This window comes from Poecile atricapillus, chromosome 2, assembly GCF_030490865.1.
Source record: "Poecile atricapillus isolate bPoeAtr1 chromosome 2, bPoeAtr1.hap1, whole genome shotgun sequence".
Lineage (NCBI taxonomy): Eukaryota > Metazoa > Chordata > Aves > Passeriformes > Paridae > Poecile > Poecile atricapillus.
The window spans coordinates 27554928-27571843 of record NC_081250.1 but is presented as its reverse complement, the minus strand read 5'-3'; the positions used below and the strand labels follow the sequence as shown (position 1 = coordinate 27571843).

General features: G+C 35.3%; 1 protein-coding gene across 1 annotated transcript in view; it reads left to right on the top strand.

Annotated features, from left to right (window-relative positions):
• Nucleotides 1–16916, top strand: part of THSD7A (thrombospondin type 1 domain containing 7A) — a 267244-nt gene that overhangs the window by 80072 nt on the left and 170256 nt on the right. The window lies entirely within an intron of this gene.

Sequence of the window (16916 nt, the reverse complement as noted above, 5' to 3'; positions counted from 1 at the left end):
GGCACTGTTACTGGGATCTCTTATATATTTTCTGTGTCTTCTGAGGTTCTTCATTTTGTTTAGCAGCTCTGTGTTGTACACAAAGGTCAGAACATTAGTGCCTGTCCACAGTGAGATGGAACAATTATTACAATTGGAGTCAGCATCATTAAAAGTGCTCTAAACATACTGAATTTTCACAAAGAAAGATGTGATTCAGGACATCTGATCTTTGTGTCCTGTGCTGACATGTAATATATTCAGTGTGGTAATTGATGGGGAGTTGGGTTTGTTAAATTTAGGTTTATTCCACGGTATATAGGACACGTGAAAGCTAATGATGGATTAGGTGAAATAATCCAAGTGATGCCAGATCTCATAACCAAAGAGCCAAAGGCAAATAGGCTATGTGGATTCAGCACCACAGTAGATGGATAATTTCCCCTACGTTTATCCTAATGAGTTACGTGTCGGTTTTAAGGATTGCATAGTCATAACAGTGTTTCAACCTTAACTCTGCATTAAAAATCAGTGGGGAATTTTCCTATGTCTATTAATATATTACATTAATTCAGGACTTAAGCAGTGATGAATATGTGCATTTTAGTTGTCTTGATGCAGTTTTAGTTCCTATGTAAGTAGAATCAAACTCTCATTTAGGAAAGGTAAAAATTTCTGACTGGGAAATATTTCACATTGGTTCTGGCAGTTAGCTTACTTTCCTGTATGTTGCCACAAGTAAAACAATCTAAAAAGTAGTAGATTTGTTTAAAAAGTGATTTTTCATTAAAGGGTAATACAATAATAAAAGAGACTGCAAATTAATCATTTGACTGAAAAACAACTTTGAGAAGACAGTCTGTTTCCTGGATGGAGGGACACAGCCTTCTGCCACAGAAGCAGATCAATTTACAATTACAGTGATATCCTGAATTTTTTAAGAGGCTCCATCTATCCAGCAGCTCAGAGAGAAGATTAAAAGGAAATTCATTTAAACAAGAAGACAAGCTTTCCAATAACACTAGAAAGAGAAATCTGAAGAAGGGAAAATCCTTTGCAACTTTCACTTCTGACTGCAAGATGGGTTACACAATGACAGTGACCTTTTTTCCTTTTAAACCATTGACAAATTAAAAACAGTTTACTGTTCAATTACAGATCTGTAAATGTTCAACACACACTTAAAAAGAGATTATATATGTGCACAGGTTTATGTAAAGGCACAGTAATAATATAACATTTTCATAATGCATTTCACATTTACCCTAAGTTGCTAGGCATCAGCAGAATAAACTCTCCAGCATTTTATTATGTCTCCATTTAACACTGTAATTACTTGTATTTAAAAATATTAAAATAGTAACAGAGTTTGAGGATGATAATAATTCTAGTGAGCTACTGCTTAGGAAAACACATGCAGTCCATTTGCTCTGGACTTAACTCCACTTACTTTGCACATAGTACACGTGCTCTGAAGTCATGTCAGTTAAACCAGCAAGAAGGAAACTGTGTTGGCTTTTGTCTTCTCCCCCTTTTTACCTTCCTGGCAAAGACTGCTCTTAAGAAACTTTTGTGTAGAACAGGTATGATCCAATTACTTTGCCTGATAAAGCGCTAGTTCTTCCTTCATCTTTCCTTCTGTGACCTCTCCCACCTGTTTTGCCTACAATGAGAAATATTGCAGCCATAACATCAGTGATGAGATGGAAACATGATGAAAATCAAGTAATGCAAAACAAAAGTGGATCTTTTCAGATGATGAATGACAAGATGCAGTGAATAAGACACTGCATCTGTGTTTGCCTCCAAATTAAATTTTTGCTTTTCTTAGATGTGTACTGAATTCTTTTGTTTTCCTCCTCCAGTTGTGGGAGGATGTAGAAAGTTAACTGGAAGAACTGGAAGAATTGCTGGTCAGTGGTCTGAAGTGACGTGTAATATGGGATGTACAGAGTTCAGCTGAAGTATCAGAGAGAAAAGCAAAACTAAACAATAGTGAGCTCATGCACTTTAGATGATATTTTCCTTCTTCTGTGAATGAGAGAGGTCAGGGGAATATGTGGCTGAGACTTTATCAAGGCAATCAGCCTGATTATATGCCTTTTGGGACCTCTTATGTCCATTTTTTGAAAACCATGCTATTTTTGTATTGTATTTAGTCTGTCATCAGCTTTTGTAAGTGCTAGTCATGACTTGCATCTGTCTTGGTTTTAATTCTAAAGGTTTTTGAAAGAATGTCTTGGTGTATGCTACTCTGTGTCTTCTATACTGCTTTTCTGCATTATGTTTTCTTGAGGATGCCCTTGACAATAATCTGCAATGATTGTGGGGTTTGAGTTGAGACATGCTTTGTTTCATAGAATTATAATTTCCTTTTGTTTTGTTTATGGGGTTTGAAGGTTTTATTTTGTTTTGTTGGAAGGAGGAGTGTTCTAATTCAAATTTCAAGTGTTTGCTTTCAATCCATGAAAAGCTCTCAGGGGACATGATTTCCTGTTTACTACCATCCTCCTTTCTACTACCATAAAAATCTGAGGTTATTGCAATACTCAGTTTAACCATTTGGGGGTTTAGTTATCTTGGAGTTAACGTATACAATGTTTTGAATATCTGCTTTGAGCAGGGAGGTTGAGCTAAAAGTTATCTCTAGAGGTCCCTTCTAATCCCCACCAGTCCTGTGATATGGGTGCCATCACTGAGTCATTTTTATTTCTCCAGCTGAAACTGCTTTTGTTACTTTTTTAATCTCTTGAGAGAATGGGTATTAGGTGTTGTGGTGTGTTTAATGGCCCTTCAGAGTTTTGAGTGGCATTTAAATGAGCATAGTTGATTATAGCTACAAGTGATTAAACTCACCAAACTTTCTCATTCCATCCTGTGCAAACCTGGTTTATGCATTTGATTCAGTTACAAATACACAGCTGGTTCATTTTGTGTGGCCACTGGGAAAGCCATCTTGGTTTTTAGCATAAACTGAAGCAACGTGATGAAACAGCAAGATTCCCAGAGTTGAGTCATGGTATCGGCTAGATGATCTGAGCTAGATAACAGCAGCTTTTAGCAACTCATGGGAAAGAAGTTGTGATGCTGAGGATTGGTGTTTATATTGGTGTGAGGCTGACACACACTGACAAGTGTTGAACTATTTATGCTGAAAAGATGTTTAATGACATGTTTTGTTCATGAGTAATTTCCTTTCTCTGATTTAACTGATTTCATTTTCAATGAGCAGTTATTTGCTTCAGGTTCTGCACTCTTACATTGAACTTCTGTGAGTTTCTTAAATGCCATTTTTATTCTACCTTAACTTCTATGAATTGCTTTAGAATTTTGCTGGTGTTAGTGAATTTAATCTGAAGGGGAGTTGTCAAGAATGGAGCCAGGCTCTTCTCAGTGTTGCCAAGCAATAAAACAAGAGGCACTGGGCAGAAACTGATGCACAGGGAGTTCCATCTGAATATGAGGAGGAATTTCTTTAATGGGCAGGTGACTGTACACTGGAACAGATTGTCCAGAGGGGCTGTGAAGTCTCCCTCACTGGAGATATTCGAGAACTGTCTGCATTCAATCCTGTCCTGTGTGCTCTGGCATAACCCTGTTTAGGTGGGGAGGTTGGACCAGATGACCCACTGTGGTCCCTTCCAACCTGACCCATTCTGTGATTTTCATATTCAAAGACACCTTATGATACTGCCCACCATGGGCTAAGATGTTGATGTATCTGTAAGTTTTGCAGTGAACAATGTGATGACTGCTGATTCCTAAATGAAGACACCCGTAAAGTTTTCACTTTTTTCACTTTATATGAAGATGCATATTTTTCTTAGTTTGTCATTTCATCATGCAGGGCATATATTTACCATTCCTTTACACAACTGACAAAGCACAGGTGTTTCTTGTCCCATTAGAAGTCTCTTTTACTTCTTTCAACCCTCTTCTTCATATGTTCATGTGTATGTATATATTATATGCTGATTAATTGCTGAAGAATGCACAAAATCAGCAAGGTTCAATCACATTAAAATTGCATCTTCCAACAGTTTGAAGTAGTTCACCTTTGAACTACTGCATGTGAAAGCAAGTTACGCCTTTGAAGTGGAAGATGCAGCATTGGATTAATATCTCTGGAACAAAAACAGTCATAAGAAAAAAATCCAGGAGGCAGTGGCTTTTCCATTGTTATCTGTTCTAAAGACTTGGTCAGATCTCAGATAGTACAGATAGGTGTAGCTCTACAGAGCTGTTTGAGATATCTGCAATTGTTGATACCAAGATTTGGTCTTTGGTATAACAATTGCAGTTGGGCATTTTCTCTTCTTTTTAACAAGGGTAGAACTTGAAATAGGCTTTCTGTGGGTAACAGTGGGGTTTTATAATTAAAGTGGAAAGAGAAAAAGTCATTGTTTCCTGAAGAGAACAATTAAGTATCTGTGTTTTCCTGCTTATGTTGTGTCTCCTAGATGAGAATTTGTCCTTAGATGATAACTTGCTCAACTTTTGATGCAGTCAAGAATCAGAGAAAATGCAATAGTATGTGTGTAGGCAACATACAGACGATCATGGGTACCTTTGGGGTAGTGGAGGGCAGGGGGCCAGGTGGTTTCCACTGGGGCCAGAGGAAACTCCACTCTTGCTGCAAGAGCTCTTCTTAATCACTTTCTGAACTTATTCAGATAACAGCATCTGTATGTATGTGATTTATCCTTGTTTCATTGCCTTGGCAAGAGGTTAGCACAAGTTCCAGAGCCTATAAAACAAATGTTTTCTGTTTCAAGGTTTTACTTTGGGATCTTGTAACCAAATCACACTTCACTGCTTACTATGAACTTTTCAACCCCTTGGTCTCCTACTTACCCACAGAGAGGAACTGGCACAGCATCTGTATCATTGCATCCCTGTCAGGTTTTACATTCTAAGTGTCAAATCTATTTTTAAAAGAGTTTGGTTCCACAAGTGGAGTTTTCAAGAGTTCTGAAATTCCTCTGCTAACATCTTTGGTACCTAAAACCCATAAAATCACTGAAGAAAAAAAAAAAATAAATTATTTTCCCTCTGTATGACCCTAGGACTGTCCTATTTTCACTGCACTGAGTGTTCCTGTCTCATATTAATGCCTGAGGAGGACAGAAGTCCTTCTTAGGGCTGGCAGTCCAGCAGGCATTTCAAAATATACCTAAATACACACTGACAGGAATTGTCAGAAGGGAAGAGGGAGAGAGAAAAGTTACCTAACCAAACCTCTGCTTAAAGCACTTACCTTTCAAGGGCTATGCCATCTTGTTTATTGGAGCTGTTCTATTACACAGGTGAAACTCCTCCATTTGTTCCAGTATTTATTTTTGTTTGTTTTTAAAACCAGAGTAAGCACTTCTTGCAGTAATTGCACCTTGAGACTGGAGACAGATAAGCCTGTGTCACTAAACTCCTGATTTTAAAAGAGATTATGAAGAAATGATCTGAAGAGGAGGATTAGATGCTAGGGAAAATGCTAAATGAGAAAAAAATGTATCTTGAGGCCTGACTGTCAGGAAGGGAATTCACATATGATGATGAAAGAGGTCAGTGAAGACCTCTTAAAGGGAAAATAAGGCCCTAGTTATGGCATAGTGAACTTCAGCTGGTGCCTCCACATCCTTGAAGAGAGAGGTCTGTCAAGATTTTTAAACTGTCATTGATTGTAAAAAGTGTTTTGATTCTATTGTCTGTCTATTTGATTCTCTGGTCTTCAGTTACAGAATAAGGTAAAAGGAATATTAATGAAAACTACGTTTCATCACCTTTTCAAAGAATAAAAAATAGTCAAGCAAAATGTGCTAAAGAAACATTACTGCTAAATATAAATGATTCTCCAGGATAGAATGTGATTAAGCGTTGGTTACACATACACTGCATAAATTCATATTAATTAGAAATTATCACTTTTATTACGTTCTGTTATGTGCATCTAAGCAACCACACTCTGCTGTTGTCTCCCAGTTAAATCTGAATTTTATGTAGTCAAATGGGGCTTGTCTCCTGCATTATCTTGACTAAGGATATATTAATTTTCATTAGTCATGCTGATCACTGTTGCTCTTTGCCCTCATTTCTAACATATCCTTTTAGATATTTTATTCAAAAGAAATTTTGCAAAGCATGTATTAAGTCTTTGATAAATGCAGAAGACTTGTAGTGCAGCCTGGCAACAGAATATTTGGCAGAGATGCAGAAAATGGTTGCTTGAAGGAAATTATTTATAAATGTTGTTTAGTATTCTGTCCTTATTTAACAAAATCAAAGTAAATATTTAAATGTTTGGATAAAAATGTTGTGCTGTGATATTCTTTTTCTTATGCAGCTACTTTGCCATATTTGAAGTAGGAAAATAGAAGCAAGTGTGGCTGATATTATAAACCTCTAGTTATGATAAATGAGTACTATATGCTATGGTAATGGTTGATTTCACTTGGAGGATGGCATTTTGAAGCCATCAGAAAAGTCAAAAATGATGGTTGGTGATGTACTGGTAGCAGAGGATGTCTGGATTGTTTTTAGCAAGTGCCCTGAAGTGCTTATGCTAACTGGATCAGCTCAGTCCCTCTGCTCGTAGGGATGCTGGAATAGGAGAACACCTCAAGAGTTATGGGTTTTATTCTGCAGGCTGGGATCCAGTGTTGAATTAATTTAGGTTTTCTAATACCTAGACCAGGGTTTAACTTTACAGTTCTGTATTTCACTTGATGTAATTTTTTATCCTGCATGTCCACTGAGTTCTTGAAGTGTGTATCTTGTAACACAATAACTCTAGATATAGCAGAAAGCCCAATTCCCATAATATAAAGTATAGCATTATCAATGACAAGTAAGAGTCAATATTTCGAGTTAAAATTTTCTATGTTATAAATTAAATTGTGCATTAAACATTGTATTGTGAGTAAGTAATTTCTGGTAAAGGTAAAGGGCAATATATATATTTATCCTGTTTATTGAAGTTTACAACCTGGATTCACATGTCATTTTTAATTTTACTTCTTCTGTGGTCTGTTCACAAACAAGTCCTCTTTTTGTAACAGGGCAGAAAGATCCTTTTTCTGGATGCATGTCCAGTCAAAATCTCTGTTTCTTTTTCATAGACTAGTGAAACTGAAAGAAGTGGTGGGTTGCTTAGGTGGGTAGAGATATGTTAAAATTCTCGGTAACAGAAGTTTAAGATCTGGTGGGTTTGTGTAGCACCTCAGAGAAGGCAATGGGCTGACAGAGCCTACAGTGGGAGGCAGCAGTAGCACTGGCTTGGGTTCTATTTATGGATTTTTCTTTCTTCTGTCTGTTTCTGTCTAGTAAGGTAGAAAAAAATATATGGAGTTACTAAAGTCATGGAAGAATTAGAATAGAGAAACACATAGAGGAAATTCTAAAAAATCATATTATTGAGTAAAAGTTTTCCTAAACAATCACAATTAAAATAACTGTATAATGTAGATATTAAGACTCAGTCAAATGAAAGTTAATGCAAGCACTTTTGTTACTGCTAGCACAAGTTATTCTACCCTAGGAAATCCCACTGCTTACCATTTTCATATGAATGTGTTAGACTTACCAGTGCCTGGGATTTCAAACAAAATCCAACAGCCATTTATTGTAGCAATCAGCACGTTCTCAGCATTAATTAGCACTGTGATTTTTGGTGCTGCTGACCTTGCTCAAAGTCGTCAGTAGACCACAATAGCTGGAGGTTTTTTAAATTGCTTTCTGTACTTTGTGAGCCTTGCCAAGATTGTTTTGGTGATGTCATGTCTGTGGAGGAGAGAAGGAAAATCTGGTGTGTTTGCATGGATTCAGAGGAGGGAGTGCCTTTACATGCAGGCCCTATTGAGTGGCTCAGATGGAGGTTTCTTGTGTGATCCCTTGTGAATGATGTTTCTAGAAAGCAAGCTTTCAAACATACCATGGTCCACATACTAGTAAGAGATTTCCATAGGTATTTTGGGTGGGAAAGAGGTTATGTGACCATTTCTCACAGTCTGTATTATATGAAGTGAGTTTGAGGGTATTAAGTGGAAAGGGTTTCTGATGTAATGAGACAAACATTTTTAAGATTGATGATCTCTCCTATTCCAATGAGATATTTCTTAATGAGAGACATTATTACTTTCTATCTCCTTTCTATCTGCATTATGCAAAATGAAATGTTTTTATTAGTGAACAATAATATAACTCTCTTTATGTGTGCTGGGGAATAGCTATTTTACCACCAAGCCATTAGAGAATAGAACAGAGAGATTGTTTTGTAATGACTTGTGTTTGTACAGTGCCTAGCACAATTGAATTATCTTCATTTGCTGGTGTTCCTATGTTCCACAGCTTTATACAAAACAAGCTAATTAAGACTTGTTAAAGATTCTGTTTACAAAGATATGAAGATAATTTATTAACATTCTAAAGGAGCATCCAAGTAACGTCAAGTGCCAAAGTAGTTCAAAGAGCTGACATCAAGATGCCATACTAGAGGATGCTGGAGGAGAGAATTGTTTTCATAGGAAAACAGCATTTTAAAAAACCTTGGAAAGCGGATTCTCTGTGTGATAGTTCCAAAATACATTGCTGGGAGAAGAGGAACGTTTGTAAAAGTTACTTAGTGTTTCCGCATTCACAGATGTAGCAGTCCTCCCTTCTTCTTGCAAGTAGCAAAACTCTTGTTTTGAATTTTTTATGAATGTGCTTGATTATCCGAAAAGATCAGTTGTCTTGTGTAAATTTTTGCTTGTTTTGCAGTGTTCTACTGGTGGTTTAATCAAGTATACGTTGTGAGGAATTTTTTGTTTGATTTGATTTTCTTGTGGTTTTTGGTCAAAATAATTCCTGGATTAGAGGAAGAGGGTGGAGCAAGAAGGGAAAAAAGCATTAAGGTTGTCATAAAACTGCTACATTTTGCAACAGGGAACATAAACCTTATTTGCAAAAGTTGCATTATAAACTAGTAAAAGGCTGGATCTTGAATCCAGTCTCAGCTCTGCACATGGTTTGCAGTGGTGACACTGGGAATCTGCTTTTCTGTAAAGTGCCAGTTACATTAATATAATTTTCTGTAGGTCTGTGCAGGAACAAAACAGAAGAAACTTTGAGTGTTGAGATTTTTGATACAGTTATCAGACAGTACCCAAGGTACCAGTGCCTTAGCACACTCATAGTGTGTGGCAAGTGCAAGCAAAAATGGATGTAGTGGAGAAGACCAGGATCCTTGAGAGAAAGGAAGAAGGAAGTTAGCATGAGTGGAGAATTCAAACATGAAAAACATGGGATAAGCAACCAGCAGGATGAAATCAAATATTTAAAGTAGATTGTGAGATTGAAAAACTCAGGGGGCTGAGAGAAGGTGCAGATTCCTGTATGAACAGACATAGATTTTTTAAACTAACATGACTTTTCTAATGAATAAGTCTGGAAGGTACTTTCATGCCATTTATAGCTCTGTGTGCATGCTTGCATTTGTGATGTGTATGTGATGATCTGAAGGCACTGTTGAACAATGCTGTATGGGTCCAATGGAACTGCCTTGAAAAAAAAAATAAATAGATTATCTAAATCATCTTCCTCCTGAACAGTGGCACAGCTTGTATTAGAAGTTGTATCTAATAAGTATATATTTTCAATATTGCTAATTCCTTTTTGGAAATTCCACCTTCATGGCTGCTGAGCTTGCTTGCTTGTTTTTAAGTCATACTTTGAAGGATGTCATTGAAACAACTTTTCTTTTTTCCTTATTTGTTTGTTTTTGTAATCCTAAATGAATTTCACAGTCAGCATTGCTTTTTAGCTGTCAGCATTGGAAAGACTGACTTGTTCCTGTAAGATATGCTTGGTGCCATGCAGGAGATAATGAAAGGAAGAGAAGGAAGAGTGATAAAGTGACAGAGCATGCAAGAAAGATTTGTAGTCTTTAACTTGACATGGATGAATGTTTCATGGCTCTCCATATTTCAACGTGATATATGAATGTCAACACCTTGGGAGTAGTTTGGGTACCTGAACCATAAAGCCAGGAAATTCAGGTTATTTTCTGTGCTGTATGTCATGACTTTGTAGGGAGCTGCAGGAGAGTGTTAGTGTCTGTGCTGAGTTCTCTGAAACTTAATGAAGTGCACTTCATGAAGATTTGTATAGGCAATTTATATATTTACTGGTGATAAGCATTTTATTTTCTCCCGTTCTGTGAAATACACTTTAAAAGCTTTATGGAGGAAGTCCAGGTGATGAGTACATGTACTGGTAGTGAGTCTTCATTCTTTTGTCACAGTACAGATTTGAGCTATTCTACCAGGTATACTGCTAATTACACGTGATGGAAGTAACTTGAAAATTGTGAGTTTGCTGTATAACTGTAGCACAGCTTGTTTTTTGAGATAGTATCACTTTTATCTTTTTCTCATCTTAACTCTGCAAGAAAATAATTTTAGTGCTCTGAGGATGTAATGTAGTGAATTCTTCTCTTGAAATAACTGAATTTTCTAGATTACATGCTGCACAGCTTTTTCTGAACTGTGTACTGCTCAGTTTCTCTTTAACAGGAAAGTAATAGTCTTTAAGGGTCAGGGTCCAAGAAGCCAAAATTGGGTAGTAAAGATTTTACTTTTTGGATGCAGAAATAGGTATTTAAAATAGGTGTATTTTGCTGAAGCCTCACATATAAAAGGAAACTGATGCTTAGAAATTGAGTGATGATTCAGTGAACTAAAAATTACTGCTATGCATGCAGAAAATATCTCTTTAAATAACAATCTGTTGCTTGCATAATGTCTTCATCACTCTCATTTAAGAAATAGGTTTTCTCATACTGACAAGAGTATTATTTTGAGACTAGAAAGAGAAACCAGTGAACCTGTGTCTGAGAGGAAATGACATATTGTTACTGTTCACATTTAGATGCTACTATTTGGTGTAGGCCATTTTAAGAAAGATGTAGGTAGATCATTTGCTTCTAAAGTAACTTACACAGACTTTGTAAAAGACTTATATTGTAAACTTGCAGGTTTAGTAAAGTCACTCTTCAGTATATAAGCCCTGTCTTTCTAAGTATGTTGTTTCTTGGACAGCAACACACTGCTATCCAGACAGTTGTTTATTATTGTTATTATTAATTTTTCAATATATGGAATACAGTCTGTATATAATCACATGACAGTGATGACTAGCACAACTAGAGGCAGGTGTTTATTAACAAAATATGGGTTTAAGGAGAAGTTGAGATGAAGAAAAGGTGCAATTTAATTAAAAAGAAAATGTTGAAAGGAAGAGCAAATAATTAGTTTTCAGTCTTGTCATGCCTATATTGTTTGCTAATGCAATTCTGTTTTGCAATTTCTCTTTCCTTAAGGACAGACATCGATCACATTTTATGCAAATGCTACCAGAGAGAGTTATTTTCTAAAGAAAAGACAAAATATATTAAGAAGCCATTAAAAAAGATGCTCTGCTTTCTGTATAATGAATCAGATAATACAATGCCTTTTTGTTAGCTGTTTTTTTTTTCATTGAGAGTATGTAAAAAAGAAACAAGCTATCATTAGCTAAGGCTAATTAAATCTTTAGAACATTATTAAAGTAGTTTAATCTAGTCAGTCATATCTGAAAAAAATGATGAAACAACCCCAAATATACAATTTAGAGTGTAGACCATAAAATATATTATGTCATATGAAAAAATATATAAATCTTTTTGTGTTCTATCACTTCACCTGTGCCTGGAGCTGAGGCACAGAGTTCACATGTTTGCTGCAATCTGTTGTAAAGGAGGAGTCCACTTCAAGTAGAAGTGCTGCTTTTAGTTCTGAATTTTTAAAGTAAAGTTGAAGAAGGCTCCCTGAAGATAGAAATTCATTAGGAAAGCCAAAGGCTTTTTGGAGAATATGTTCTGTTCAGGGTGGTTTTCTGTTTCTCACTTTGTATGTCTCAGCACACTGGAGCTTCTAATGAAAAAATAATACAGTTCATTAATGTGGAAAAACTTCAGAAAGTAGCTACAGTCTCGCAGCATTCTGGGAATTAGTTTGAACATAATTGGTTGGATGTCAATATTAAAAAGCACTCTAATGAAAAAGAAAAAGCTCAAGCTATGATAGTTTGCTGCTTCTGATGAAAAATTTAATGAGGCTGAATAATTAACCCCTTCTCTCTTCTTTGTTCCCAAACTGCCATGTCTTGCCCAATTTCTGCTTTATATTTATTGCAAATATTTTAAGCAGTTGATTTTCTATCAGTTTAATAGAAAGACTACACTACTGTCTGTCACACTGCTAGTGTCCTTTTTTTTTTTAAATCCTTTTTGCCTTCATGGCTAGATTACTCAAGTAGAGTATTTGTCAGTTGTCATGCCCCTCAGCTGTGACTTAGCTGAACTGTGCTTTGTGAAGTCTAATCTTTCCTGATAAATCCACTGACTAGTGTTGCACCAAGCAGCAGAGGATCTGCCATTTACATAATGGTTACTCTAATTGGTTTAATGTGACTTCCAACCTCAGGCTGAGAATTACTTCCTTCTGAAATGTGATCATTGCCCAAATACATACACTTTCCAGTCACTGAGTTGAGTCCTAATAACTTACTAAATCAAGTTATGAAGCACATGGAAGTTTTTTTATGAAGAACATATTGATAAAAAAACAAAAAACAACAACATAACTAAGGAGTATAAAACAACACACACAAACAGAAAAGACAAAAAACTATAAGGTGGAAATTTTCCTCTCACATCTGAGTTGCCATCAGTTTGATATGACATGCATAGTTTTCTTAAATATATTAAACTCTATCTGAAAGTACAGATACATGAGAAATGAAACATTTAGACTAATTGTTTACAATATAGTAGATTTTTGTGTAACACAGAGGGTAAATAATTTTTCAGATCTATCATCTATGATTATTGTTTTTCCTTTTATTTTTAGTACATATGGTAGTCTTCAGGTCATCATCCCAGTTTCTCACATGGCTTGTATGGCACTTCAATATCCTACCCTTCTTTTGTTTCAGTGGGTAATGGATGCTGTATGAGAGGTTTGTTGCTGTGACCTCAGTCTGTTTCAGCTGCCTGTTCAATAACTACTCAGTATTCTGGAGGGGAAACATGTTTTTACTGCCATAGGCCTCTACCTGCATCAAGAAATAGTGGCTCATCCATTTTGTCATGTTGTGTTAATGCACTTCCCAAGAGAAAGATGAACCATGAAGATGGTCTTATTTATCTCATGCTATCAACGTCTAAAAATTTTTATCAAAATTTTCATTCAATTCATCTTTTTATCAAAGATGAATTGAAATTAGAAGACAAAGCTTGAACTGTTGGGTGCTTTTGTTAACAATGTTCTAGGTCTCTGTAAGTTACAAGCCCTGAATATCAGGCACATCATGATGGCAATGCAAAACTGGATTTAATATTCAGCTACTCTCTGTAGAGACATTTGGTGCTTCAGGAGGCTGCTGTTCTTTAGAGCCTGCGGCCTCAAAGATAACCTGGAATGCCAGATAAGGAAATTGATAAAGCTGTCAGTGGTTTGCTGTGCTCTACTTCCCAGGCTATGTGCCACCTTGTCACATGTGATACACATGATATCATCCAGTGTATGACATTGAGAGATCACAACATTTTCTTCACTTCCTAAGAAAGTGAGAAACTTTAGTGTAAACTTAATAAACAAAATATAAGACATATCTATACCATCTCTTAACAGGAATTTTTGCTTTTTACCTAATTCCATTTCATTCAACAACTGTACAATTTTTTTTTTTTTATTTTCATCCCAGTCAAGAGAAAGGTAAATTTGAATCCTTCTAGAAGGAAGTTTAGCTCAGCTAATAATTGTTGTAATAACAGTGTACATCTGTTTGATTTTTCCATTGGAAAGATAAAATTTCTTGGTCCAGTCTAGTATGCATTTAGCTCCTGTGCACTTAATGTCTTGTCTCAAGGTAACAAGTGCAAGTGCTTATCATTTTTAGTGCATAGTAAAGAAGGAAATAGACTCCATGAGACATTCCTAGATGGGTTTTTTTGCATTTTATTTTACATTTTTTAATAAAATTTCATCTTCTTTAACATGTATTTTGTAATACCACTTTTTTCATGTATCTTAATACACTGAGACTTCCTTTGTTCCATCCATTAAATTTTAATATAGATCACAATGATGGGGCTTTCCCCATCATGGAGGCATGCTTAAACTTTCTTCTGTCTTTTTGGAATTACACCTAACTTTTCAGTTAGTGCACAAAAGTGTGCGTGATTTACTTTCCTTTATTTTTTTTCAATTTTATTTAGAGGATTTCTTTAAAATATGTCTTAGTTGCTGTTGCTGACACAATATCCATTCAAACAGCATGCCCAATGCCAATTATCTTGTGTTTAAACAACCATTTTAAAATCTACTTTAAAAAAAGCTGTAATGTATGTCTTGATCTTACTTCCTTTTCAGAAGATTCTTGGCTATTAGGCAGATTAGCCTATATGGCTTAGTTAAGGAATAATAACTAATTCTTGACTCAGAAGGAGCTGGAAGCAGAAGATGAGTTATGTGACACTTTGTTTCTTCTTGGTTTGGAATAAATTTTAGTGGAAGTTAGTCCCTTATCCTTCAGAAATATGGGTGCCTGTTAGAATCTATCCTTAGCATAATGTCAATGTGGCTTTAGCAAGCAGACCTGAGTTTTAGATTAACAAAAGATATTCTAGCATCTTTTAATTTTTCAGTTTTAATGAAGGACGTATTTTTTAAGTGAGGGGGAAGTTTAATTTAGTTTTTTTGATAGTTCTTATAGTTAGTGTACATTTGTAGTTAATGGTTGAAGATCTCAGTTCTTCTCATTTATGTGCACAGCCCGTTTCTGTCTACTTATTGCTTCTACCAAGAAAAATATTCTATGGAACTGAAGTAATGAAAAATGCTACTTGCTCATGTGGTTCTTATCACCTCTGAAGTGCTTTGGTTTTGTAGGAAAAAAAAAAAAAATCAAATTTCAATGGAGTATAGGTAAAAATGAATTTACTCCTTGTAATAACAAAGAAGTCTCTGCAAATTAAATTTTTCAAGTATAATACCCATCATTTTGAAATCTGGTAAATGAGTACTCTTGGCTTGGCTGTTGGCAATGATTTTGTGTCTAAGCTTTTCATAGCTATTCTGTTTTCAAAGCAGAGAATGCTATGTGTGTTTAAAAATAACTGGTTTCCAGAAGAGTTTCAAAATGAGAACAAATTGTTTAAAAACGTTTATAGTGGAAAAGCTTTCAATTTGAAATTTACTTCATGGAAGCCATTTAAGAGTCAGTCAGTATGATTTCAAGCTCCTGCTTTTATCTGCCTTGATTATAGTACATCAATCTGCAGTGCTGGTAAAGATACAGAAATTGATCCCAGCAGCACAGAAGCAACGCCCATTTTGATTTTAAAGGTCATGCTTGTGCAATGCCTTTTGATGAATTAGTAATTTAGTCATTATTTTTTGATAATTTTGGTTAGTCTTTTATTTTGTGACATATTAAGGTGATTGTACTTCTCCAATTTAGTATCCTTATGGAGCTTTTCAGTGCAATTTGGAAAGATAATCTTTCAACATTAGCAATGTAACAAATGAATAAGCATTCTTCTAGCTCTAAGACTGCCTGCAGTTTCAATGCCATCCAACTATTCACACTTGCTAACAAGATAATTTTGTAGTTTGTTTACAAACAGGAAATTGGATAAGGCATTTTGAAATGCAGTATTTATGCTCTGCCTAGAGTAATTAAGAGTTTCTTTGCATATTATTAGACTATTTTGTCATTACTCATGTGTGTGTAAGAACATACTTCATGAGTATAACCTGGTGCTTCTGTGTTTTTAGAATATTCCTAAATACTTTGTGGTGATTCTAGGTAGCCTTTTGGAAATGATTCTGTCATTGTAGTGTTGCCACAGAATTACTTAAATGTTGTGGAAAGATCTTTGCTGTCCGTTTCTCAGTGTCAGGATTTCTAACATCCTGACAGATTATTGTGACTCAGCAGATGGTCTTAGACTTAATCTTCAATCAGTAAACTCAGACTGCAATTTTTGCTTTTATCTGCTTCATTCTTAACTATGGACTAGTAGTGGGGTGGATGGATTCACCCTCTTCCGTGAAGCTGCCATAAAGAGTGCTCTTTGGAGCAGTAAATATTGCTGTGAAATGCAGCTAGTGCTGCTGACATTTTGGATTGTTGTACTTGTTTTGATGTCTTTAAAATCCTCATTTATGAGGATTTAAAAGGAGAATTTTATTCCACTTTTTACAAATGCTCTTTACATATTTCAAAGGGAGGTCAACTAACTAACCTTGTTTAAAAAAAGATGAGCACCTGAGCACAAATAAAGGAACAGATATCTGTATTTTGCAATAAATGTATTAAAGAAGGAAATTCATGTCGGTTTTCAACTTAATTACATATTATGTAATATTTTTTATTGCTTGTATTAAACTTTTTATGAATATTTGAAACAAACTGTCTAAAAGTATACTTTTGAAGAGTTTACATTGTCACAAAAGTATCTTAAAAAATTGTTTATATATGCCAAGTTGTTAACTGCAAAAGAGATTTGTAGGGTTTTACTTTTTTTTTTTTTTTGAGAAGCACATATGTTAAAGCTGTCAATACAATGGTTGGTTATAAGTAAGAATCACAGCACTATTAATACTACTTTCTCAGCTTGTTGTTTTCATACGAGTTCTCTTTGTGTCAGAGTATTCTGCCATTAGTTCAGTGGATTCGGTGACAGGTTGTTATAACTGCATTTCAGAATATAGAGATAAAATCATGATCTCTATAAATACATATCTCTGTCAACCAGAACTATCTTCCTCTCTCAAAGTATAGAGAAAATTTTCTTCCTGACAGTTTTTTAAAAGTTTGGATTTTTTTCTTTGTTAGAAACAAAGTTTCTAGGTAACAGG